Source organism: Dermacentor variabilis, chromosome 3, assembly GCF_050947875.1.
Source record: "Dermacentor variabilis isolate Ectoservices chromosome 3, ASM5094787v1, whole genome shotgun sequence".
Classification (NCBI taxonomy): domain Eukaryota; kingdom Metazoa; phylum Arthropoda; class Arachnida; order Ixodida; family Ixodidae; genus Dermacentor; species Dermacentor variabilis.
Window position 1 is genome coordinate 28,149,551 of NC_134570.1, and position 24,982 is coordinate 28,174,532.

A 24,982-nucleotide genomic window follows, 5' to 3' on the forward strand; every position below is an offset into this window, starting at 1 on the left:
AGTGAAACAAGTAGGCATAAAATTTCAACTTTCTAAAAAGCGTACTTTATCGCTTTCATGGACCAGTGTACTCCACAGGTTAGAACAACGTGAAACCATTCTCGTTCATGTAAACAGTGGCTAAGCCAGCTACTGTGATTAGACTCCAGACGGTGCACGGTTCTAACGGGAGATAATGCGCACGTTTCGGAAACGGAATCCTTTCCCAGAAGGGTGTTGCGCCCAGGGAATTAAGTTGACGAGCAGCTTCGCAATGGAAGAGAAGTAAGTCTCATGAATAAATTAGCGTTAGCCCGGCATCAAAAGGGAAGACGCCGATACACCTGGTGTTCTGTTAATGACACTCAGGCTGCCTCTTGCCCCATCCTTGCGAAGTAACGGCGAAATATATAACGAAATCAGCGACACGTGGCGGCCAGCACGATGCACGCAATTCGCGCTGTCGTCAAGCGCTATGATTCAAAAGGTCAGATTCTTCGCGAAAAAGAACGTCGCAGCACCGAATCTTAAAAATAAGATAGAATGAACGGTTTAACTACATTTTGTGCACTTGGCAGAATTACACATGGTGGTTATATATATATATATATATATATATATATATATTGTAATGAAGCCAACGCGCCCTTATGTATGTGCCGAATGAAGAGAAAGACGAAGGACCATGCCGTGATCGCCGCGAGCGAGCCCCGTGCTACCGACAGCCCTTGCAGTGCCTCGAGGTACCTAGCGTTAATTCCACAACGTTGTGAACGACAATAAACCTCGACGCATTTGGTGGGGGTGCTGGTGCTATATCGCCGCAACTACATGCCCGACGGTCGGAAATGGCTCCTTGTTATACCTTGTCATATGCACTCGGATCTAGCGCTCTGAGAGTAGCGCGACGTCTCCGCTTCGTCTTCGACGCCGCGGCTGCGCATGGCCCGTCTGAGCGCGGCCGCGCGCGTCCTATCTCAGAGGTAATCTGCGGTTGGTTCGAAGGTTAGTCGACCTGAGACTGCTGATGGTTTTCGTGTGCGCTGCGTTCTCCAGCGCCTGCTTCGTGTTGAAGCGAGAGGCAGCACGAAGGGGGAATTAGCTTGCCGCTGCTGCCACTCTTCATCACACCAGCCTTCTCACAACGTGTGTCCGCGGTTCATCGTGTGAGATGTGTATAGGTTTACCTTATCGCGAATGTTATCGTGCTTGTCAATTTAGCTAGCATGCGAATGTTTACAGCACATTATACGGCTGATAGAACTACTACTTTACTGCGTATACCTGTCTTATAATTTGAAGTCGAAATGAATGCTTCGCGTTTCGGGTGAAACAGCTATTTCTTTATGGATTTCACATACACTGTAGACAACTCCATGTTAATCAGTTTAGCATTGACAGAATTACAAGGTAAGGCTGGTGTGTCCGATGTATGTCTTGGTTCGGCCATTGCAGCCGGATGTATATAAACTGCAGTGTTTATTCGCTGGGCGATTCAATCGTCAGTGTTAGTGAATTAATGGCTTCAGTAGAAACGTTTAACATGCTATCCACCGTAGATTGTGCCGGCTTGATTAAAAATAACTGAAAAATTACTGACACATGTGAAACTTAAAAAAAGACGGCCCTTGTTCTGCGAAGTCTAACCGTATTTCGCATGAGTGTGCTTTCTCTCATTTTTGTCGCCATTGTTTATCTAATTACCGTCCTTAAAGCTCGCTGTTCAGATGCACGATCACAAGAAGGACCCGATCCGTTCATACCACTTCACAACGATGCAATACCGACTGTTATTTCCAAGCGCCGATGCAGAATTGATAACGTGCTTCTCTGAGCGCTGTTATGTCGGGGGCAGAAGCCATCAGCTCCACGCCAGCTCTGCCGATGACGTCATCCGCAGTGCCTCTTGCTTATTCTCATTTAGGTCGTTGATCATCTGCCGTGATAGCTGCGCCGCTGACCATATTCTTGGCGCTGGGCCAACTTTTATCGCCGAGCTTCACACACTCGCATTTCGAGTCTTCAAAGTGGAGGCATATAGTCCCACGCGTAAAACACACACACACACGCACGCTCACACACACGCACACACACACACACACACACACACACACACACACACACACACACACACACACACACACACACACACACACACACACAAAAAAAAAAAAAGAACATTATATTCGTGCGACAAGCATTAACACGAGGGACTTAGCCCTCCATGATAGACGCTTGCCAGACAGCAACGTCGGTAAGGACTTCGCTGACAAGGCTGCCCGGTCGGTCCACGAAGATGACCAGACACTTCAGATTTCAGCGATGAGTACGGACGTTGTAAGAGAATTAATCACGCATCTTTGTTATAGCGCATTGGCGCCCTTCCAGATTTTTAAGACGATATGTAAATCGGTTTACTCACTAGCACAAGCACTAAAGACGATCTACGCTTTTTGTTTCGCGGCCTTAACTTTCGGCCAGTTCATTTCCATTAGTGGTGAGAGCGCAAACTTTTTCTCCAGATTCCAGATTTACGCAACAAAGTCTTCCTTCCGGAGTAACACAGAGGAGGGAATAAAAAAACAATTTATTACAGTAACGGTTATCACTTTCCCACAAACAAAATAAACCTACATTTTCCAGTCAACAAAAATTGGACGGTCAAATTGGGCGCAAAGCTACGTCAGTAGATTGACAGGGCCCAAAAGACCGTACATAGCATCGTAAGCGTAGTACAAAGAGAAGTATACATGGTGGAGCAATATAGTAATTATATGCAAACATTATTGACATCGACAAACTATGGCTGCAACCACAATAAAGAATCATTCTGAGTCAAAACTGACAACATTACATAAACAGAAGAAATCAATTGCCTCCGCATATCAAAAATAGTGATTAGAAACCATTCAAATAAGGTTCGGGCTGGCAGCGCCGAGCATAATAATAACTAAAGATCTATATGAAATGTCAGTACTACACGGTTTAAAAAATATAAAGAAAGCCGTAACTGAACAAAATATAAGTTGGTAGACCAAAGTTGCTAGTGGCCATCCCAAACCACCAGGGACGCAATCTCATTGGCTGGCTGCAGTCGAGTTATCGATACTTTGCCGTTTCTTCATTTTCCTTTACTCATTTTAGCTAACAGCAAGGTGGCCATCTCGCCCCAAGAAGTTCTGCTCGACTGCTTCTTCCGTTCTGCGGCCCACTTACTTCGAGTGGCTCCTGACCTGGGGAACGCATCACTGCGTTAAGCAGATCACGGTGTTGGTTGGTGTCACCACAGCGAAAAGCCAATTGCACCTCTTCTCCCCCTGCCTCGGTTCCGAACGTGGTCGAAATGACTGCGCGGTATCCTCTCGGTCGAATGCACCGAGGAAATGACCTGCGAGCTGCGTGGGAAGGAACTGCATGATCGAAGGTACAAGGTGAAAAAGCGAAGCTGTCGGGAAAGCCGAGAGAAGACGAGGTGACGCTGCCGAGATGGAGAGGAGAGAACAGATTTAATGTATCCTCGAGAGGTTTGCATGGTGGCATGCCAAGCACGCAACTCGACATGGAAAGGAGGAAAAATGAAATGATGTGTAGAGTTCACAGCGCAGATACACAACAGGCACAAAACACAACGCACTTAAAGCTCGACTAAAGAGTCTCATGGAGACCGGTGTCTCTGAGAAAAACACAAGCGTTCCTTACGTGCGCGAGATGCTCAGGCAACGTGATTGCATGGGCCGAGGTCCTCTCCAAGGGTCGATGGAGAAAATGTCCTGCAGCGAATCCTTTCTTATTCCTTTCTCTTTAGTTGTCTGAGGCGAGAAACGTGCTGCACGACTTTTGCTTTTTGTTTTCTGCAAACTCGTCTTTCGTGAGCTCTGGATGCTTTCTACTAGAATAGGTAAAGAACGTTGGCAGCTGCTTTTGTTCACCACACTTTTAATTTCGTTCCACACAGTTTCTACTAAGTAAGAACATATTTGCGAAATTATTTCACTTACTGAGTTAATCCTGCTACGGAACCAAATGTGTTTGAGCATTGGCTCTTCCTTTTGTTGAGCTTCTTCCCAGTGTTACAGTGTATCACACTTAACACTGTTCTACATAAATTTTCCTGGGTGGAACATCTAATTCACGTTCCACACAAATTTTTATAAGCTAATTGGAACATGTATACAACACATGGTTCACCTGGGCAACGTACGTGGAAGCAAATTAAAAGGGTGGCGTGAGTGGCAGTTACCACAGAACATATTAAGGGTCCACTTTCTTCCGAAAGAAGTTTCATGGATGAGGAATTTCGGGGCTGTCAGGGAATGGGATGATGCAGAGAATGAAGTAGAAGCACTGTTGAGCGGTGCTGCTAGCACGTTACTGCACGGATGGAGAAATCAGTGGCTTTTCTGGCAAAAGCTTGAATATGTTTATTGGGAGTAGTCTGTAGTGGAAGTTTTTGACAGGACACAAGCAGCCGCTTTTTACCTCAAGTTCTGCGTGCTACCTAATATTCTTTATTTATATTACGAAGGTCCAGGTATATCGGAGTCGAATTCACAAAGCTCTTTCTACGCAGTAGGACGCGCAGAAACATATCTTTGTGGACTCATAGGAATTCATGGGATGTTTAAAACCACAAGGGCACTTGTAAATTAGGAAAAAGAGCAGTCGCTTATTCTTAAAGGGGAGAGGTTAATGGAGAGCGGGCTTGATGAAACCAGCCAGCAAACCGGTAGCTGTGTTGGCCTCTGCGATCGCAATCGCCACAGGCCGGTATTTGAAGCTTGCACACCACTTGCTTTGTCGACATGTCTGCTGCAGGCCTCCTGATGCAGCCTCTGTGGAATGTCTCCACATTGGTGCTGGCAATGCTATTAGAATGAAAGTAAGGCCATTATAGAACTACACGCTTGGGGTAGGGTTTTGAAGTTTCTTCAGGCTTCGATGTAAAATGCGATATTCTATATATTGTGGGAATTCGAACTTTCAGTAAATATAAAATGTATGATTTAGCTATTGGCTCGGACAGCACGAGGTAGTATTTTCAGCAAAAGATAACAAAAGCTGGAAAGTCTGTATATATTCTTGACCATCTTGGGGACAGCTAACCCAAAGAACGTTACAAACTGCTGCAAGTTGCAGGATTTCGGCTACATGGATGTATCACTGGTGCCCTTCTTCAAGTGTGTAATCGCAATATGCAGGCCAAAGGGAATAGTGTAAAAAAATTTCTTAGCACAGCTTCATTATTTATGCAATTTAGTACTTTGATATTGAGTATGTTTGTTGAGCTTACTGAGTTTTCGTGGCTCCTATTCAGTTTCCACCCTATCAGATGAGCGCAGAATACAAAGCGCACATTTTGGGGCGTGGACCACGCTCTAAAATGCGGTGAAATGTTTGGTGAAAAGTTACTATGAGAGAAAATCGCCGCCATTTCTTCATTGCACTTAAGATGCATAACCAGCTCGCTTAAGTGGGACCATTGTCAGAACACTGTTGCACGAAGCCCAGAGTTGCAAGCACCTTAGGAAACAGGATAGTTAATCTGGTCAACCTAGAGGCCTTCCATCTATTATTTTAGCTCTTTCTATTCAATTCTCGCTAGTTTATGATCGCTCTGATGAAAAGTGTAGTGCTGTTCTCCTTCGCTTTTCAGTCAACAGAAAACCAGAAAGAATAAGGTACAAGGCTAAGTTCGAAATAAAGCCACGGATTAATGAAGCCGCGAGACTTCCTGCAGATGAAAGAAAAAAACTTGGCTTCCGAATTCCTTCTCAGCAACAGACTCTATTCCTCTTTTTTTCTTGTTTGAAGGAGACGGTGATTAGTGTAACTCTGTCCTTATCGGCTGTCTCCTATAGTGTTATTGTTATCGGCTTTCACTTTTAAGCAGTGCGCTTACCTTCTTTGTTTATAGAAATATTTGGTTTGTTCAACATTGTGAAACTTGAAGCAGTGCCACTAGAAACAGAATACTTTGAACAGTTTATGGGAGAGCCCAACTGAAAAGGTCATCTCTATCAGTAGCCGATCGCCGTATCATACATCTTTTCTACTTTCAAGTTCCCCATAGGCGGAAGTGAAGGCTGCAGACAGAAATCTAGTTTAAGAGTACAAGGCAATGGAGAGGGGGGGATAATAAAACTTCAATGCGGAAAACAAGAAATGCGTTTCAAAATCTCTGATTTAGAGTGGAGAGCAGACAAGTTTTAATCTGCTTGTCGCGGCCCAATTCCTACCAATCAGTCTTCGTTTCTCTTCCTATTTGGGACGCAGTGGGTCATTCTATTCGGCTTTCGTACTTCGATGCTACACAGCTCGTTGCTCTAACTAGTTTTTAATCCTTAGACACACACATCTGAAATAAAAAGCGAAGTGACTGCCTTCCTTTCCTTTTCCAAGAGCCCAAACAATTTCGCGAGTTTGAGAGGAATGATCGCCTTGTCTCCTTGTTCCTACATCCGTTTACGCTTTTGCTCACCATCGCTTCATAGAATTTCTTTTTACTTTCCATTATCACTATTTCTTCACCATAATGGCTGTACCGTCGTCTTCGATGGCGGCTTTCGCTTTTTTCTTAAGTAGATTTGTGGTGCCAGCTTCAGCCTTCAACAACTTTCCTGCAATATAAACGTAATTTGGGCACGTAGTCTTAAAGATAAGGGCCAGCATTAACAAAAAACCTATCGCTCTATAATTGCTCGTAATACCAAATTCTTGTCCATCTTAATGCCAGACTTACTTTTTTTGTAAAGAAAACACAAGTTGTGAGTATTTAAAGGCAGTTCTTAACTTGAGATGTGAGCTTTTCAGGTGCAGGTCTACATCTACACCTTGAAGATGTAGATCCTTGAATATACCGGCTCGTACCCACACTGGGAAATCGGCTAAAAACCGGGTAGGTCAAATTAAAGTACAATATAAAAGGACAAAGTTTCATAATACGTAAGTTGGAATCGAAATATAGAGATTGGAGAGACTGCATGATTTTGTGAAAATAAAGAAAATTATATGACAACCATAAAAATATCCCAATTCACATTCAATTTGGTTAGAAGAAAATTATGCTTAAAATATGTAATTTAGGATTGAAATCTCCGTGGTACTAAAATAAAATTTTGGATGGTAACGCTAACCTTCCCGCCGCTTTACACAAGCGTTTGTTTACGAGAAAATGAAACTATTGTGCGCTTTGATGAGTTGAGGGTCATGAGGCAATTACGACACTGGGAATGGATTTGGTTAAGATCGTTTAGAAGGCAGATGTGCTCATCAGGACTTCTAATAGCTCTATATATAATGCAATCATCTGAAAATAGTCGCATGAAGGAGGAAATGTTAGACGGTAAGTCATCAATGTAAATTAGAAAAAGCAGAGGACCCAAAACACTACCTTAATTGTGGCACGCCAGAACTCACATCATAAAGAGAAGCAGATGAATAATTTACTACTCTTACTGCATACGAAGTGTTAACTGCATACGAAGAAGGCAAGATAGCGTTTGTTAGTCAAGTTCAAGAGCAGATAATTTGGAAGTAAGCCAACAGTGAGCAACACGATCGATTGCGTTAGAGTTGTCTAGAAAGATACAATCAGTTTGAAGGTTATTATCCACGTTAAAATGCAAATCGGATATGAATTCACATAGCAGTGTGTCGCAATAAAATTGTTCTCTAAACCCATGCCGATTAATAAAGAAGTTATTAGACTCGAGATGGTTAAAAATATTAGCTGCAATTATATGTTCGAGCAATTTGCAACAGATGTAGGCTAGTGAGACAGGGTGGTAACTTTCTGACGAGTTCTTGTTACTACTTTTGAACATGAGAACTATATTGTCAACCTTGCAGTGATTCGGGAGCAGTCCTAAGGATAGCGATTGCGTGAAAATGATGCATACGATTTGGCTTGAGATGGACAAAATATTTTTTATTTTACATGACACGATTTTTTCAGACTCTAAGGCCGCTGTCAGGTCCTTTGAGATGAGAAAGATGGCTCCCCAGGCCCTAAGTATCATCCAAAATGCTAAAGACCTCAAACATCACTCATTGGCCTGGCTCCCTGCGCATTTTGGAACCATTGAGGATGCCTCGTTCAACCCCAGCGAGGAGGAGCACTCTGCTGCACGAGGTCTGACTGACTGTGCGCCGGGTAACGCGACCTCTCCTGGGCGACCCGAGCCTCTCTTCTCGTGCAACGAGATCTGCTAGCATAATTATCTATCAAGAAGAACATTGCCACACTCCTCGCTGTGCAGGGCACAGGCAGTCACTCTGAGACTCCTATATATATTAACAAGCACTTACGCGAGCCCCGCGGCACTGCACATAATGTACCCAGAACGGTTCCCAAGCCCGTACTGCCCCCTGTGTGGTGATTATGCGGACTTCGAACATGTCCTGTGGGGCTGCGCCTCTGGCGGTCCCCCTTTCACCCAAGAGGAAATGATGGAGCTCATTAGGGCCCAGGACCAGACCTCTAATATTCTGACAGTCCAGAGGGCTCGCCGTCTTGTTTCACCTGATGGTCCCCGAGTGGGCGTAGACAGGTGACGTTGAGTTTACTCGCGTCTATTGTACAGTCTATTTTACAGTCAAATTTCTTTCTGAACGAGAAAGAAAATGCAGAGAATCATACCTTATTCCTAAGTTCAAGACATTGCAACCAATAGGAATAAACGTTTCAAAGGGAGCTTTAGAATCTGTTCGCTATGCTAAATTACAAGCTATAGGCAACAACACTTAGTTTGGTTTCTTGGCATATCCGTTCTTTCCTTTCCTCATTTATTTTTCAGCCGGCGTGTCAGACGCCGTTAACACGCCGGCTAACACGCGTGCGCTGACATACGGGGGGGGGGGGGGGGGGTGGAGGGGCTGGCCCTGGCCTTTGCCTTGTGCACAGCATTCCTTTATTCTCATTTCGGCACGCTAACACACCTTCCCTTGTTTCCGCACCCACCCGCCTTGCACCCTCTCCTCTTTAGAAGAACCGCACCTATACATACTATGGTGAGGAAAGCATACGTCGCCTTGAAGAAGACTAGTCCACTTGTCGAAATGTTGGCTCCTGCTTTCACCTTGTTCTCGTTTTGCTCATAGTCTTGAATTTCCATCACCCGCATTCTCCGTGTTTTCCCTGGACTTGCTACTTTATGTCACTTAATTAATTGTGGTCGGTGCCATTACGAGCAAGATAAAGCGAAGAAGGAGCCGCTTTAATGGATGCAAGTTCAGCTGTAAAATTGGCGACTTTCCCAAACATTGCTTTTTGCTCGTCGTTAAGGCGCAAGACTTCACTAGCAGTAGCTTATTGTTCTTCCTTGAGGTGCTTTACTACGCTATCTATAGCTTCCTGCTTCTCTCTTATGCTTCGTAGCTCGCTCAGTATAGCCTGCTGTTCAGCATCAAATTTATTAATGCTTTCTAATACAGATGCCACAATGTTAGCTATCGAATCAACACCAGGCCCGCGGCTAGAATCTGTCTCGTGCGATGAACAACAGCATCTTCTACAAAGCCCAATCCAGTCGGGAAGCAACAAGCAACGCACGCCTATATCTTTCAAGCAACTTCACTGGGCAAGCCACCTAAACGACACACCTACTGTCACTTCTAATGCAAAAAGCATCATTAAGGTAACTAACCTGGAAAAGTACTGAGCGAAAGTTCCACATGCTGTTATCGGTGCTGTGCCCAATGGAGTCATTCACAGGCGGGCGTTTATATCCACGGAAGCACGAGCAGGCGATAGCAGTAGCCCAGCGTTGTTCCCAGACGAGGTTCCTGGTTGCGTGCAGACTTGGCCAAAGGGGTACGCGAGTCGAGATGAGCGCCGGTGCTTCAGCTGCGCTTTCACGCCAAGAGCCAGGAAACCGGGATAACGCGCCGACGAAAATCGCAGCCTGGAAAAGTACGGAGTGCAAGGTCCACAAGCTGTTATCGGTGCCGTATGACCAGGAAGTCGAAAGCTTCTATGCAGACGTGGAATCGGCGTTGGGTAGAGTGAAAACAAAATACACTATACTGATGGGCGACTTCAATGCCAAGGTAGGCAAGAAGCAGGGGGGAGACAAGGCAGTGAGGGAATATGGCATAGGCATTAGGAATTGCAGGGGAGAGTTATTAGCAGAGTTTGCGGAACAGAATAATATGCGGATAATGAATACCTTCTTCCGCAAGCGGGATAGCCGAAAGTGGACGTGGAGGAGCCCGAACGGCGAGATTAGAAATGAAATAGATCTCATACTCTGCGCTAACCCTGGCAGCTAACCCTACAGCGAGAATATAACTGGCAGAACTTTCGAAGTTAATCAACAAGCGTAAGACATCTGACAGAAGGAAGTATAACATGGATAGAATTGAACATGCTCTAAGGAACGGAGGAAGCCTAAAAGCAGTGAAGAAGAAACTAGGAATTAGCAAGAATCAGATGTATGCGTTAAGAGAGAAAGCCGGAAATATCATTACTAATATGGATGAGATAGTTCAAGTGGCTGAGGAGTTCTATAGAGATTTATACAATACCAGTGGCACCCACGACGATAATGGAAGAGAAAACAGTCTAGAGGAATTCGAAATCCCATAGGTAACGCTGGAAGAAGAAAAGAAAGCCTTGGGAGCTATGCAAAGGGTGAAGGCTGCTGGGGAGGATCAGGTAACAGCAGATTTGTTGAAGGATGGTGGGCAGATTGTTCTCGAGAAACTGGCCACCTTGTATACGCAATTCCTCATGACAACGAGCGTACCGGAATTTTGGAAGAACGCTAACATAATCCTAATCCATAAGAAAGGGGACGCCAAAGACTTGAAAAATTATAGACCGATCAGCTTACTGTCAGTTGCCTACAAACTATTTACTAAGGTAATCGCAAATAGAACCAGGAACACCTTAGACTTCTGTCAAGCAAAGGAACAGGCAGGATTCCGTAAAGGCTACTCAACAATAGACCATATTCACACTATCAATCAGGTGATAGAGAAATCTGGGGAATATAACCAACCCTTATATATAGCTCTCATTGACTACGAGAAAGCGTTTGATTATGTCGAAAACTCAGTAGTCATGGGGGCATTAAGGAATCAGGGTGTAGACAAGCCGTATGTAAAAATACTGAAAGATATCCATAGCGGCTCCACAGTCACCGTAGTCCTCCATAAAGAAAGCAACAAAATCCCAATAAATAAAGGCTTCAGGCAGGGAGATACGATCTCTCAAATGCTATTCACAGCGTGTTTACAGGAGGTATTCAGAGACCTGGATATAAAATATAACACGAACACACAACACAAAATAAACACAAATAAACACAAAATATAAGCTACAAAAGAAAAGTTTCCATGCAGGCTACCAATTCATAATTTTCTAGACAATTCCAAATTTCAAAAAATTCCACTGGCCGTCGCTTTTGTTTGTTGTTGCTTCGATCATTTCGACCACGAATACCGAATGTTACTACGATGACGACTGTGAACTGCGACGTTGTCGATCTGGCACTTCTTATTTTCGACCACTATATTGAAGAGACGGTCTACTGTGTTCGAAAAGTTTATAGCTTCTTAGCGAAAGATACGTGAATCCACCTTCCAAGATCGATACGCCAGGGCGATTTACACGCTCGTATTGATCCACGCTTCTTGAAAACAGGCGAAAGCAAATTGCTAGTCACTTGTTGATATAAGCTCTTCCTAATAGCCTTAGCACCTCATAAATAAAGCAGCACGCAACGCGGTATATTTGGAAGCGGGAAGAAGGCGCGTTATAGATGAGCTGAGACGTTGTACTTCTGACTTTTCAAACACCGACGACGCCTGCCAGATCTTCTCTCTTCTCTTTCCTGAATTAATTTGAGGAACGCGCGTAATCCAGTGGGAGTGATTATGATTATGAGTGATTATGTCCCCAACAAAGTGGAGCAAGCAACGGCGGCGCCCCGCGTCAGGTCCAGACCATCCCGCCAAGCACGCGAGGAATTTTTTGCGCGCAGATGGAGAACATTTCATGCGAGCGTACATCAAGCTGACACGCCGCTCATAACACTGCTCGTAACGTCACTCATAAAACAGCCCATTGCGAGGACTGTGCAAGCGTGCTACGACTGCTCGCTTCCGAATAACGCGACTACGACAGGCCGGCAGCTGCCGCACTAAGAGGCCGGGGACCGAGAAGGGAGCCTGCCCCATAAATAAGGGGGGAGCATTGCCTACAGGCTGTGTTTAGGGACGGGCATAATACTCATAACGTCACTTTAGGATTAGGGAATTCTCCTGCAGAAGAGCCATCACAGAGCCGCCCTTTGCACGTCGTGTTCAAGTTGTGCGCGAAGATACTGCAGCCAGAAAGTTATAGAGGTTAATTAAATTAGTTAAACGCCTAAGGTTTGACGCCCAACAGGTATTCTCGAACATGAGGACAAGGCATTTGGAGAATTTTGTGAGCCTTCGCTAGATCAACGAGTCTTTAAGCGCTCTCTTCTAATTTCTAGCTTCATCCATAGAATAACCGCAAAAATTACCTGTCACGATTAGCACGGAACTAGCAGTTTTATTCCGTCGGAAAAGCTGTGCTCCCGTTTCATTCACGCGACGACGCAGCATTGGTTTCTTGGTTTGTTTGATTTTCTTTCGCATCTCAGCTACCAGCGCTGTTTCTCTGCATTATCCCTACAAACGCCCCCTCCCTCCTACTCCATCATCATCATGATCAGCCTGGTTACGCCCACTGCAGGGCAAAGGCCTCTCCTGTACGTCTCCAAATATGCCCCGGTCATGTACTAACTGTGGCCATGCCGTGCCTGCAAACTTCCTAATCTCATCCGCCCACCTAACTTTCTGCCGCCCCCTGCTACGCTTCCCTTTCCTAGGGATCCAGTCCGTAACCCTTAATGACCATCGGTTATCTTCCCTCCTCCTTACATGTCCTGCCCATGCCCATTTCTTTTTCTTGATTTCAACTAAGATGTCATTAACTCGCGTTTGTTCCCTCACCCAATCTGCTCTTTTCTTATCCCTTAACGTTACACCTATCATTCTTCTTTCCATAGCTCCATCCTATAGAATATTTTATGCCGATATTTATTTCAAATATTGTTCGCATATATTACAGTGTACACTTCTTGGTCCCAGGAAGGCGCGACTGTGTGTCCTCCGAATGGTATTTCCAAGATACTTCAAGGCTAATATGCCTTGATTATTAAACAAATTATACAGAAATGTATAGCCATACAAACAAACTTCAACTAGTATATGAAAGACATGCTACTTATCTTTACATCAGTAATTTTTTACTGAAATCTTGCCGATGGAACAAGCCACGTGGCGTTACCGAATGAAATAACTCAACAACATGCGCACGTTCATGCATCTCGAAAAAAACTTAAAAAATCATTTGATGAAGTACGTTTTCCTATAAAGGGATGAGATTCAGCAACAGAAAGCAGAAAGCCATGCTGTGAGGAGTACGTCGTAACTCATATGACGCACAATTTCTACGCGGCAAGCAGTTGTACTTACATGTTGATGCAAGTAATGGATGCCGGAAATAGAACTGAGAAGTGCGGGCGCTGGAAATTTATACATTGGAAACGAGCTTCACGGAACGCGCGTTGGCCGCCCGAAAATACCACTTTCTGGCATTTTGCCAGCCTGACACCGGAAGCAACACAAACCGGAAGCACGTCTTCCGTCCCGCTGAAACTGTAGTGAAAGAAACTACGCTTCCGACACGTGGATGTGGTGATTGCACTCGTTTCTCTGTTCTTACAGTTGGCTTGTTTTCGGAATAATGTAGATAAATTTACTGCCTAGAAGAAGTTTGACTTCTTTGAAGAGAATATTAAAAAAATGCGGCCTGTTAAAAGGATGTAGTTCGTTCAAATATACCGTATACTGTTGTAGCGGTTAGCGCCTGCAATAGCAAATTTTTATTTTCCTTGATTTTTCCCCCCCTTCGTGTTGTATTTTGCGCAGGAAGTTACTTGTTCAACAAAAACGAAGTCGTTTGCATTAGATCACTTCTACATTACATATTTAATATAAGTATCCTTGGGTAAATTAGGAGCTATTTCTATGCGTACTCTTTGCTTATAGGTGGGCTGGCCTGTTATCTGTATTACCAGTTAGAGGTACCTCTGGGCACGCACTGAAAAACATGTGCCTTCATTAGGCACACGCGTGTGAATGACTGACTCTTTCATATTTTGCTTCTCTCTTCTTCTTGTTTATACCTCCCCTTTCCTCATACCCAAGTATAGGGCAGCCAACTGGGCACGTCCTTGGTTAACCTCCCTACCTTTCCCTTTTGGTTTCTCGCTTTCTCAGCGCAGGACATTCGGGCAGATATATATATATATATATATATATATATATATATATATATATATATATATATATATATATATGGGCTACATCCCAGCTTCGAAGGAGTTAGCCTGATAGCAAGCCACATCCGTCATCTTTGCGCCAAGAGTCTTCTGGGTGCCTCGTCGTTCTGGTGCGACCACGCGTCAAAAGAGTCCACACAGCCACCTGCACAAACCCCGATGTCAAGGGACAGAGTTCCATCCCGGGTTCCGTGCTGCAAGTCTCCAAATAACCCAGCACCGAGTGACCAGTGACTACAAGACTCCTTTGGTAATTCAACTTTAAGCACTGTTTCCGTATCTTTTCTGAAGTGCCGAAGGTGACTGAAAAACGCATTCGTGCGGAACTTCATGTGTCCACCCTTAGAGAGTATGTTAATACTTCAGTAATGTCTAGGGGCCTTCGAATTCGTGTAAACCCAGCCACCTCTGAACTATCGACCGTAAACAAGCATAAGTGGCAAGATGTACTGACTAATGCTTCACTCCAGCTAGTCCGTATTATTTTAAATCACTATGAATCATCGACAAGTTCACTTTTAAATGTAGAAAAAACCTTGGTTGGCCAACTTGCCTCGCATGAAGTACATTTGCTGAATGTTTACGAAGAAAGAAAGGTGAACGCGTTAACCAAAATAAAAAGTCGGAAACTGCTACGGGACAATGTCCCGGCGATAACATACTCTACCAAACAAACCTGTTCGGCAACTTCTGTAATCCCAGTTGCTAAAGCATTGCCGGAGACAACCAACCCGGGCACTACCATAGTTAACCTTTCCCATGTTGCGCTTCTGCCTACGGAAGAAAGGGTTCTTTCAAAAGGCCTCAATTTCTGTCCAGCCACCGGGGGCTTCGACGAATTCCAGTTAATGAAAGACATTGAAAACTTCTCCCGAAACTTAAGACTCAAAGAATATTTTCATGGCCGCGCTAGCAGCAAACAGGACCACCCAGCTATACCGTCCGCGACACACTGGACGCCTGCCTCACAACGGGACAAATGCCTAGACCTATATATCAAAGCTGTTTCTCGCGACGTGCTCGACACCTACAAGACACGCGCCCCATTCCAGAGAAATCTTTCCACTAGCGAATCCGATGCTCTTAGAAGCCTAAGCACGCGCGATGATATTGTTATTAAACCGGCAGACAAGGGTGGCTCGGTCGTGATAATGACAAAAGAAAATTACAACAAAGAAGTCGTAAGACAGTTATCTGACGGTACATTTTATAAAGAACTTCCCTGTGATCCTACCGACGAATTCCTTTCCATCATTAAGGAGACCATAAAAGCATTGGTGAAGAAGCAGAAGATCGACGATAAAACAGCACGCTCCTTGATCCCACTTAGTCCAATAGCTGGGCGCTTTTACCTGCTGCCCAAGATACACAAACCAGGTAATCCAGGCCGTCCCATTGTATCCGGCATCAGAACAGTCACAGAATACATCTCTCGTTACGTCGACAGTCTAATCAAATTTATTCCAGCCACATTTTCTTCTTTCATTAAGGATACTAATGCTTTTCTTAATGACATAATAGATCTAACCGTTCCCGAAGGCTCGCTTCTGGTAACGATGGATGTCACTTCCCTCTACACGAATATTCCCCATAGGGATGGCATTCAAGCTGTCTTGAAATCCTATGAACACCTCCAATGTAATAGCCCGATTGATAGCTCAACCCTCGAGGTTCTGCTTAAGTTAGTTCTCGAGTTTAACAACTTCGAATTTAATAATTCTCATTACGTACAAATTAGTGGGACATCGATGGGAACTAAAATAGGCCCCAACTATGCGAATGTTTTTATGGGAGTGCTCGAAGACGCGTTCCTTAATAGTGTACGACTAAAACCGATCTACTTTAAGCGCTACATCGACGATATATTTTGTATTTGGACGCATAGCGAAACGGAACTCCTAAACTTCATTGCGGAATTCAACCAGGCACACCCCGCTATCAAATTCACGCATCATTACTCACCGTCATCTGTAGACTTCCTTGACGTGACGATTACCATTGCCGATGGACGCCTAATCACAAAACTCTACAAAAAGCCAACTGATAATCATCAATTTCTTCATTTTGAAAGCAGCCACGTGCGTCATTGTAAGACTGCGATTCCATATAGCCAGGCACAGCGCTTTAAGCGCATATGTTCCGAAGAAGGCGATTTTAATTCTTGCTGCCAGGAACTCAAAAAGAAACTTCTCAACCGTAAATATCCAGAGAAGATGATCGATGACGCGATACACCGAGCGGCAGGATATGACCGGATGGACTTTCTTAAAGGCAGGAACAAGCCCAGTGGCTCCCAGTCGACTAATTTGATACTCACACATTCCGCATCTAACCCTAAGGTCTCAGGCATACTCCGCAAACACTATAACATTCTTACCGAAAGCGACAGGTTAAAAGCCATTTTTCCTGAGCCACCTCGTGTCGTGTATAGACGTTCGAAAAACATAGGTGACATACTAACGTCTTCAAAAATCGCCACTTCTAACCCGACCGGTTGCAGTCGCTGCAATAAACCACGTTGCAAAGTCTGCGCTCATATAACGCCTACATTAACTGCCGCCAGCACAGCCAGCCAATTCATGTTCACTATTAAAGGCAGTTTCAACTGTGATTCATATAACGTAGTGTACTTGCTCGAGTGCGGCACTTGCCACATGCAATACATAGGCCAGACTGAAACACCTTTCAGGATCCGCTTTAACAACCACAGGTCACATGCCAAATCCCAACCAAATCTACCACTCTCGAAACATGTTAACATGCCGGGCCACTCATTTAATAATCTCAAAGTAACAATACTCGAATCTGCATTCCGCACCAACCATGACCGCGAGCTTCGCGAATCTTACCTGATTCACAAATTTAACACTGTCTCGTCTGGAATAAATGAAAACAAAGGAAAACTAACCTGTCTAACTTTAGATTGAGCACAAATATACACTTCCCGCACAGTGTACAGACACGATTTCAGCGCTTTTTTCTGTCTCTTATTTTACATGTGGCTTTTTTGACGTATGTCGCTGTGGCTCGAAGTTGTACGCTTAACATATTACATTTTTAGATAATTCGAGGTTGCACTTAGAGATGCCATGTGTCAAACATCACGCCTTTGTATCTGCACGTGTAAGTCATTTTGTTTTCACTACACATAACCATTGTAACCGCTGGCACTTACTTGAGAGTCATGTTTGTATGTATTGTATCGTGAACACATCTGCATTTCATTTTTTGTATATTCCAAAATGCGTGTCATGTACAATCATTTATAATGCGCAATGATAATGATTTATGATGCGCAGTGTATGGTCTAGTCAGTGTAGATAGCGCGCCCTCTGCTCGTGATACGGTGCCTTTAAAGCTGTGTATGTGTTGTCCATGCGTTACTGTACTCTGACGAAGGCTGGTCCACCAGCCGAAAACGTTAAGTAAGAAAAAGAAGTCTCCCAAAAAGTTCGTCGTCTCTTTCCTGCGTATATATATATATATATATATATACACGCTGTAATGATCAAAGGTTGGAGAGTTCTAGTATGGCGTGCACACATAGGTTAAGCATGCTACATCATAGCCGGTCGAAAATGCGCATGCGATGCGCGCTAAGAGAAGTACGCTGTGAAAATAGAGCAAGCGTTGAGGAAGAGTATATCTAGGGCATTGCTCAACGCGCTATTATATCGAAGTCAAGCACATGACACTGTATGAGATCAGCCGTGGCTGCTAAGTGGCTTTGGAGTTACACTGCTAAGCCAGAAGTCGCGGGAGCAAATCCCGACCGCGGCGGCCGCATTTCGATGAGAGTGAAATGCGAAAACGCCCGCGTGTTGTGGATTAAAAATTAATTCAGGGCCCCCCTTCGCCCCCCCCCCCAATTACGCACGCCTCATAATCAGATCGTGGTTTTGGTAGGTACAACCTAAAATGAAGTTTTCTAAATGACACTGTTTGAAGACTTACATTTCGAAGGTTGCGCGGCATCGGTGCTCAGAGAGAGAGAAAACATGTATAGAAAGGGCGGGAGGTTAAGCAAATGAACTTTAGGTTAGCTCTGGCTTGTTGCTCACCCAGCACACAGCACCAGACGAAACCGACCACGTGCGAAACGACCGCTTACTTATTTTTGAAACTACGCATGGGTATACCGAACCCAAGTTGCGAAGAATGGTTCTAACGAAGTGCGTAGTCTCAAAGAAATGAAATCGATGCTTTCGGTCACTCTTCTGAATAAGATACTGAACGGGACAACGACATAGTGTCATTAGCGTGCAGCTTGAAAGCGCAATCTTGTTTGTGTGGTTTCAAAGCGTATGTCCTCAGAATTTTGTCTATTTGCTTTACAAGCAACCACGAAACTTCGTATTAGGTACAGGTGTGAACACTGACGGCATGCACAGTGTTCACACCTGTACCTAATACGAAGTTTCGTATGCCCGGTCGTCGGCCCCGTTTCGCGTTTGTGCTCTCGTCGCTTCTGTTATGAGACGTTAACACGGTGACGAAAAAATATGGCAACGGCTTATCGGGGCGTGGCTGCGGGGTTACTGGCCTCAAAGATTACTGCTGATGCTATACAACTGTCTTCTTTCTTGCCTTCTTTATTTATTTATTTATTTATTTATTTATTTATTTATTTATTTCTGTTTACATTTCTATTTGGGAAACTGATTCTGAATTCCGCAGAGTGATCAAGCACTGCTTGAGAATGAGGTAAAGCCAAAGAAATTGAGTTTCGGCTTTTATGTTCACTCGCCAAAGCTGACTCAGTGGATACGGCGTTCCACTGCTGAGCCCAAGGTGAAGATTTTGATTCTTAGCAACAGCGCACCGACGTTGGTGAACGGCAAACACGATCATGTACGTAGATGTAGGCGCACATTACAGAAGCCCAGGTGGTCGAAACTCATCCAGAGCCTCCAGCTACGTCGTCTCTGAAAACATACTGTGTAGTTTCGGGATGTTAAGCTTTACTATTTGATTAGATTTTTAAATCCACTTTATTCTGACAGAAAAGCGAGTGCTATCAAAGTCCTCTCAATGAAAATGTGTGGATTGCAAGATAGCTCTATCGGTCTACGGTATATTCATATTAGCATATGTGTCTCGTATAAGTTATTAGTGTAGTATGGCGTTGACATTTTTTGAACGCTTTGTCAGAACTCTCTAAAAAACAAACTTATAACTTTTTCATCTTCTACTGAATCAGCCGTTGGCCCAGATGACATCACTGAACTTTAGAAAGGCAGAAAGTGGGATATGACAATTTGTTTTTTACCACAGAGTGCTCACGGTGCTGAAAGCTAAAGGTAAGCTGTCTCTTGCATTACCTAAAAAAATTATTGTGCCGACTTGAGTTGATGTAGCTAAATTTATCTTTGGCGTTATCCTGGTTCGCAGAAAGCGCACTCGAAGTACATTAAAACACACCGCATTCATTTTGTAAAACGTAATTGCGGGCTCCAGAATACATGTCATATTGTGGCGTGCCGTTTTGTTAAAAGCCCGAGGAAATGTTACTTTCGTGCGCGTGTTTCAACGACCCAATTCTAAGGAAATCTGTGGCAATCATATGTGGGGAACAAAGCTAGAAATACGCATTTCACTTTCTGAACTGAAGCGAACGTCCTAGCTGTACTGCTGGTTCGTTAAGCAGTCCGCCTAAATTCTGCTTAGAGTGTACACAGGGGTGTGTTTCTCATCTTTTCTTCTTCCCTTCAACTTTTTTGTTTGTGGAAGGAATAATTACGTTCTTTTTTTGTTTCTATATGTGTCCTGTTCTGTAAGACGTCACCTCGGTGAGCATACCTTGTTGCATTACGTAAACACCTATAGTGTAGGGCAACGTTGGCCAGAGCTAACTGTAGTCCAAATGAGAAGAACGAGAAATAAAGCAAGGGGCGAAAAAGCAAGAAAATCAATCGAACGAGCGTGCAATTTACTGCCCTACAATAGTAGTAAGGAAAAGAGGGATGGGAAAAGGCAAACTAGGGAGAGAAGGAATTCTAAGCGCGCGCAGGAGGATGCGCGGAGGGACTATATAAGGTCGCTGAGGCTTCAAATAGAAAGTCCAGTCGAGAACCTAACCGATAGTCGTAAACCGATAGGCGAAGCAATGATAGCGATAGCAAGATAATATAGAATTTCACGAAGAAATTAAGTTATTAGTTTTATCAGCCGTATTAATGGCTGTAGACATTCATTTTCTAACTAAACGAGCACAGTGTCACGCGCCCACTGGCAAATATGAACAGATCTCCCTCGATAACTGCGATCACTCGCTGCCACAGCGCTGGCATAATAAGGAACGCCGGCAGGTGGGAGCGAACGCTTCATGTTGCAGCTCTCTTCACCGCCTCTCAGGAAGCCTGGCTAGAGGAGGAGTCTCGCGCTCTCCTCCCTTTGCGCACGCTCGATCACGTGGTCTCCAAATTAAGTATGTGGGACTATGGCGCGCATCAAGCCACCAAACTCATCGACTCACCCTTGCATGCTCGCGCACGAACCGCAGCATAGGGTGCGAGGACGCTTATTCTTATCGCACTCAAGACTTTATACAGAACATCACGGCGACGGCAAAAATTTACCTCGTGTGTCCACACAACTGTCGCAATAGAAACATCTCAGCACGACACAGGTTCGTATTTCTGCAATCTGTAGCTTGTAGGACACTTCGGGTTACAAAGTGTAAAAAAAGACAGTTCCTGCTTTTTGTGTTCTGTCTAGGGAACTACACGTTAGTTAACATCCTAGGCGCTTGCCGAAAAAACAAATTCCCACCCTCCAGTGACTATTTTATTGTCCAAACTCAATGAATGCGAACACTTATAGGCGTCGGACTGATCGTTACGCTTAGAAAATCTACGTGAGGTTGCGAATCCCACGTGGTCGCCTTCTTGGATGCCTGGCAGCAAATGGTGGTCGCAATGCAATCGTCGCCGCCGTGTTGCTGTCGTGCCTACGTCGTTGTCGTGTTCGCATTTGTCTCCGGATTCGTCATCGGATGGATGTATCATCGGATCGATTGCATCGTGACATAATGATACACGGCTTCGCCCAATACTTGCCGCCACTGCGGCTGTACTAGGCGGGCGCAATGAGAATAAATGTTCGACCAACCCACGGATACGGAATCTGAGTAGGCTAGATAAAGAAAGCTCCGTTTCATAGTAAGGCAAAAAAAATATGAAGGTAAATGTTGAGACTATAACACAATAGCACCATGTATCTCATTATTTGAACATACACTGAACATACAGGAACACCTCTATCTGGAAGGCGTCTTAGGATCTGCGTAGAAATTGACATAGGTGACACTAATCTAGCTGTCCGAATAAGCGTCAAAGAAAAATTAAAATTGCAGTATTTTCAAAATAATTGTAAAGTCTCTAGTAACTTTTCCGATGTTCTCGCTTCTTGCAGAAATTCTATCATTGCACGCACTCCACGCATCTGTGAAGTTTCTGTTGGCCTAGCAGCCATGACGTTTCTCAAGGATAGCCTTCTTCTATCGGGGATTTGCAGTTTTCTTGTCGTCTTTCGGGCAAGCTGAACATTTCCCACAATGCAGGATCTCCTTTCAGCAGTCACTGCAATTGACGTGGGCAGTAAATTACCATTTTCTCTAGAACAATTTTTTTAATCTCCTTGAATCAGAGGTTATGAAGAAGAAAAGAAAAGTAATAAAAAACACGGAAAAGAAAGCAGACAGACAACAGTCTGGCGTAGTCTAATATTCATCGCTCCAGTACGATCTCCATTCGCAGACGTATTTGCGTTTCCCGGCAAAGGCGTCAGCCAAAAAGAAACGAAAAATAAAGAAAACATGGCCAGAAAGGAAGAGGGCTTGTTTCAAATGAAAACGGGGACTGTGCGGAGTGCTCACAACAGTGATCTGCCGCGGTGCTTCTCAAGAGAAGAAGAAAACACGGGGAAGCGTGGGAGCCTCGTGTTTGAATGCCGGCTGCGAGTTGGCAAGCGCGGCGCCAATCTCGTTGGTAAACAAGAGTGAGGCGCACCCGGAAACAAGTTGTGATGCGTCCGAATAAAAACCTGTCTTTTTTTTATTAGTAGTATTGTTTTGCAGCTAGTGCTTCGCAGCTGCGGAAAGTGCAGACATCTCAGCTTCGAAGTAGCTTCGAAATTCTTGGTGTGTGTTTGTTAGCTCTCTGACTTTCACATCTTTCTGTGTCTTTGAATGGACTATTGATTTTTATACACGTGATGTGATAGGTGCCGTGTCTTTAAGTAGCGCTTCTTAGTCATTTTCGCACAGAATTACACTCTAAATATCAAAGAACTACGCTCAAGAAAATGTGTGTATGTAATCTGAACTAAAACTCCATGTCGAACACACTAACTCTAAAAGTTAGGTTACATACACGCACTAATGGCAGGTCTACGAAAAGACATAAAACGCATAGTATAGTAACAAGGACCCGACATTAGAGCGTGAGTGCCGATATGTGTAGACTGCGTAAGCATGACTCAGTGTGTTGTGATAGACAAAAACGAGGAAATAGAGTACGTCAGGCAGTCAATCCAATTTCATCGTTGCGTTGTCTAGGCCTTCTTTCTCTTTTTTTCTTCATATAGTCGAATAGCTAGATAAAAATGCAATGGCGAACTTAAAAAGCTGTCAAGCAGCGGTGTGGCCTGTCGGAGCTAGGCAATGCAAGGTGAATAAGTTATGTGCTGATAAGTGATCTACATACTATTACGTAGAATGAACATTGCACAATGGCCAAGTTGATAAACGCAACAAAATGATAACGTGAAGATGAAAAACGGTTTAGTACTCCAGTGTGTATATAGCTTGCTTATGCAGGTGTAGAACATATGCATGAGTGTAATATACAGACTTAGCGCAACTGATCTCTTTACAAGTCAAACATTGCAGGATCCATGTATGTGTAGGTAGAACGTATTCATTGCAGCAAAAATCACTATGTTCCCTAACAGTAGGCACCATGTTGGACATTCTCCTATGCACATCTCAACAATCTTCTTCCTTATTTTTTTTTCCGTTTTCTTATTTCTTTTTTTCTCTTTTGTCGCCACCCTTAATGCAGAATCCCTGTTCGAGAATTCTGTTTTTCACAAAACAGATCCCGGAGAAAAGAAACAGAAAACAGGAATAGAGAACCGTTGCTGAATGCAGCTAGCTCGGAATGTTACTCATGTTAAGCAGTGGCATTTATCATTAAATGAGCCTGTATTGAACATTATGCCAGAAGAGAGTAATGGTTGTCGGTGTTTTGCTACAGGCGATGTTACCCTGACAGTCAGTGCTGGCAAGTGCTCCATCCGAGTAGACAAGTGGTTCTTGTGGGGGAGGAAAGGCTAACACTATTTTCTGCAACCCATGCGGGAGTACGGCTCAGCGCCAGCAGGGTGGAGGAGATGGGATTAAAAAGAGAGAAGGTAGGACGGAGAAAGGTAGAGGGTCGTAGAGGTAGAAGCGAAGTAGTGGCGGATCAGGAAGCCCGAGGTGGTGGGATGGCCGTTAGGCCAGCCATCTTTGTAGAAATTTCCTGTAGTCTCGCAGAGAGTCGCGACGAGTCCACCCGAGTACCACTCCCAGTACCGCATGGCACGCGAGATTGAGCCGCAATCGTCAGTTCCCCATGCGCCCGGTCGCGTATTTCCATTTGCGCCCAAGCCCAGTGCTCGACCGCTGCGCCGCCATCAGCCGCTCGCGTCTACCCCGTTTCTAAGTACTTTTCTTCCCCGAAGCGCCACAGCGAGCGCCCTAGATCATTCTGGGTATTTTTTGGGACTAGGGACATGTTATACCTGGGCGCACAATCTTCTCAGCCAGCTGTCGCTAAAGGCTCACTCACACTAGGCCGACCCAGCACCGATTCCGGTCTGCCAACTGTCGGCGACAGCGTATTTTCCTTCGGGTTGGCGCCTCTGTCACACTGTACCGACGCCGACAATCTGCCAACAATCAGCGGAGGGCTCGGCGCCGGTACAGTGGGACAGAGGCACCAACACGAAGAAAAAAAAAACGCTGTCGCCGGCAGTCGGCAGACTGAAATCAGTGTCCGTCCGGCCTCGTGTGAGTGAGCCTTAAGAGAAAATAGGTCTTTCAAAGCATGCCGCCTAGGCCATTTCGAAATAAAAGTTGCTTGCGAAAGCTGAAGTAACATTGGACCAAATTTTTAAGTCTGTATAAGGGAATAAAGGGACGTTATACGAAGCTGGCCGTGGTGTTCGAGGCGCTTCGTTCTACAAAAGCTGGGATAATCGTGGGGCATTAGGCGTTTCTTGCACTATGAGCCGTATCATCGCTGCATTCAAGCGTCCTTTCCTCCTTTACATCACTATCTCTCTTCCATACGAAATAGTAGCAAGGCACAGGCGCCACGCACGATGCATATTAAACAAACTCTCGCGCGACGTCATGCGCTTCCTTGGTTTTGACAGACTGTGATGAGAGCGAACCGCGACGCCGCTTTGGTGAAGCTCGCGACTGGTGTTTGTCAATGGCGCTTCGCCAACGCCGTCTTTCCTGCCGAGATCCACAAAAAGCGGTCGCGAGCTGCTTTTCATTACCATGAAATCCTCGCTCCTTCGATCCCCGGAAGTCTCGCAGAAGAACGTGAGTGGAAAGATTCTATAGGGCTGGT

At 44.6% G+C, this 24,982-nt stretch overlaps 1 long non-coding RNA gene across 1 annotated transcript in view; it reads right to left on the reverse strand.

The window, feature by feature from the left end:
* Window positions 1-24,982, reverse strand: part of LOC142573920 (uncharacterized) — a 160,268-nt gene that overhangs the window by 118,938 nt on the left and 16,348 nt on the right. The window contains exon 2 of the long non-coding RNA XR_012826373.1: window positions 9,624-9,881. This is a non-coding gene — a long non-coding RNA (uncharacterized LOC142573920). The remainder of the gene's footprint in view (window positions 1-9,623; window positions 9,882-24,982) is intronic.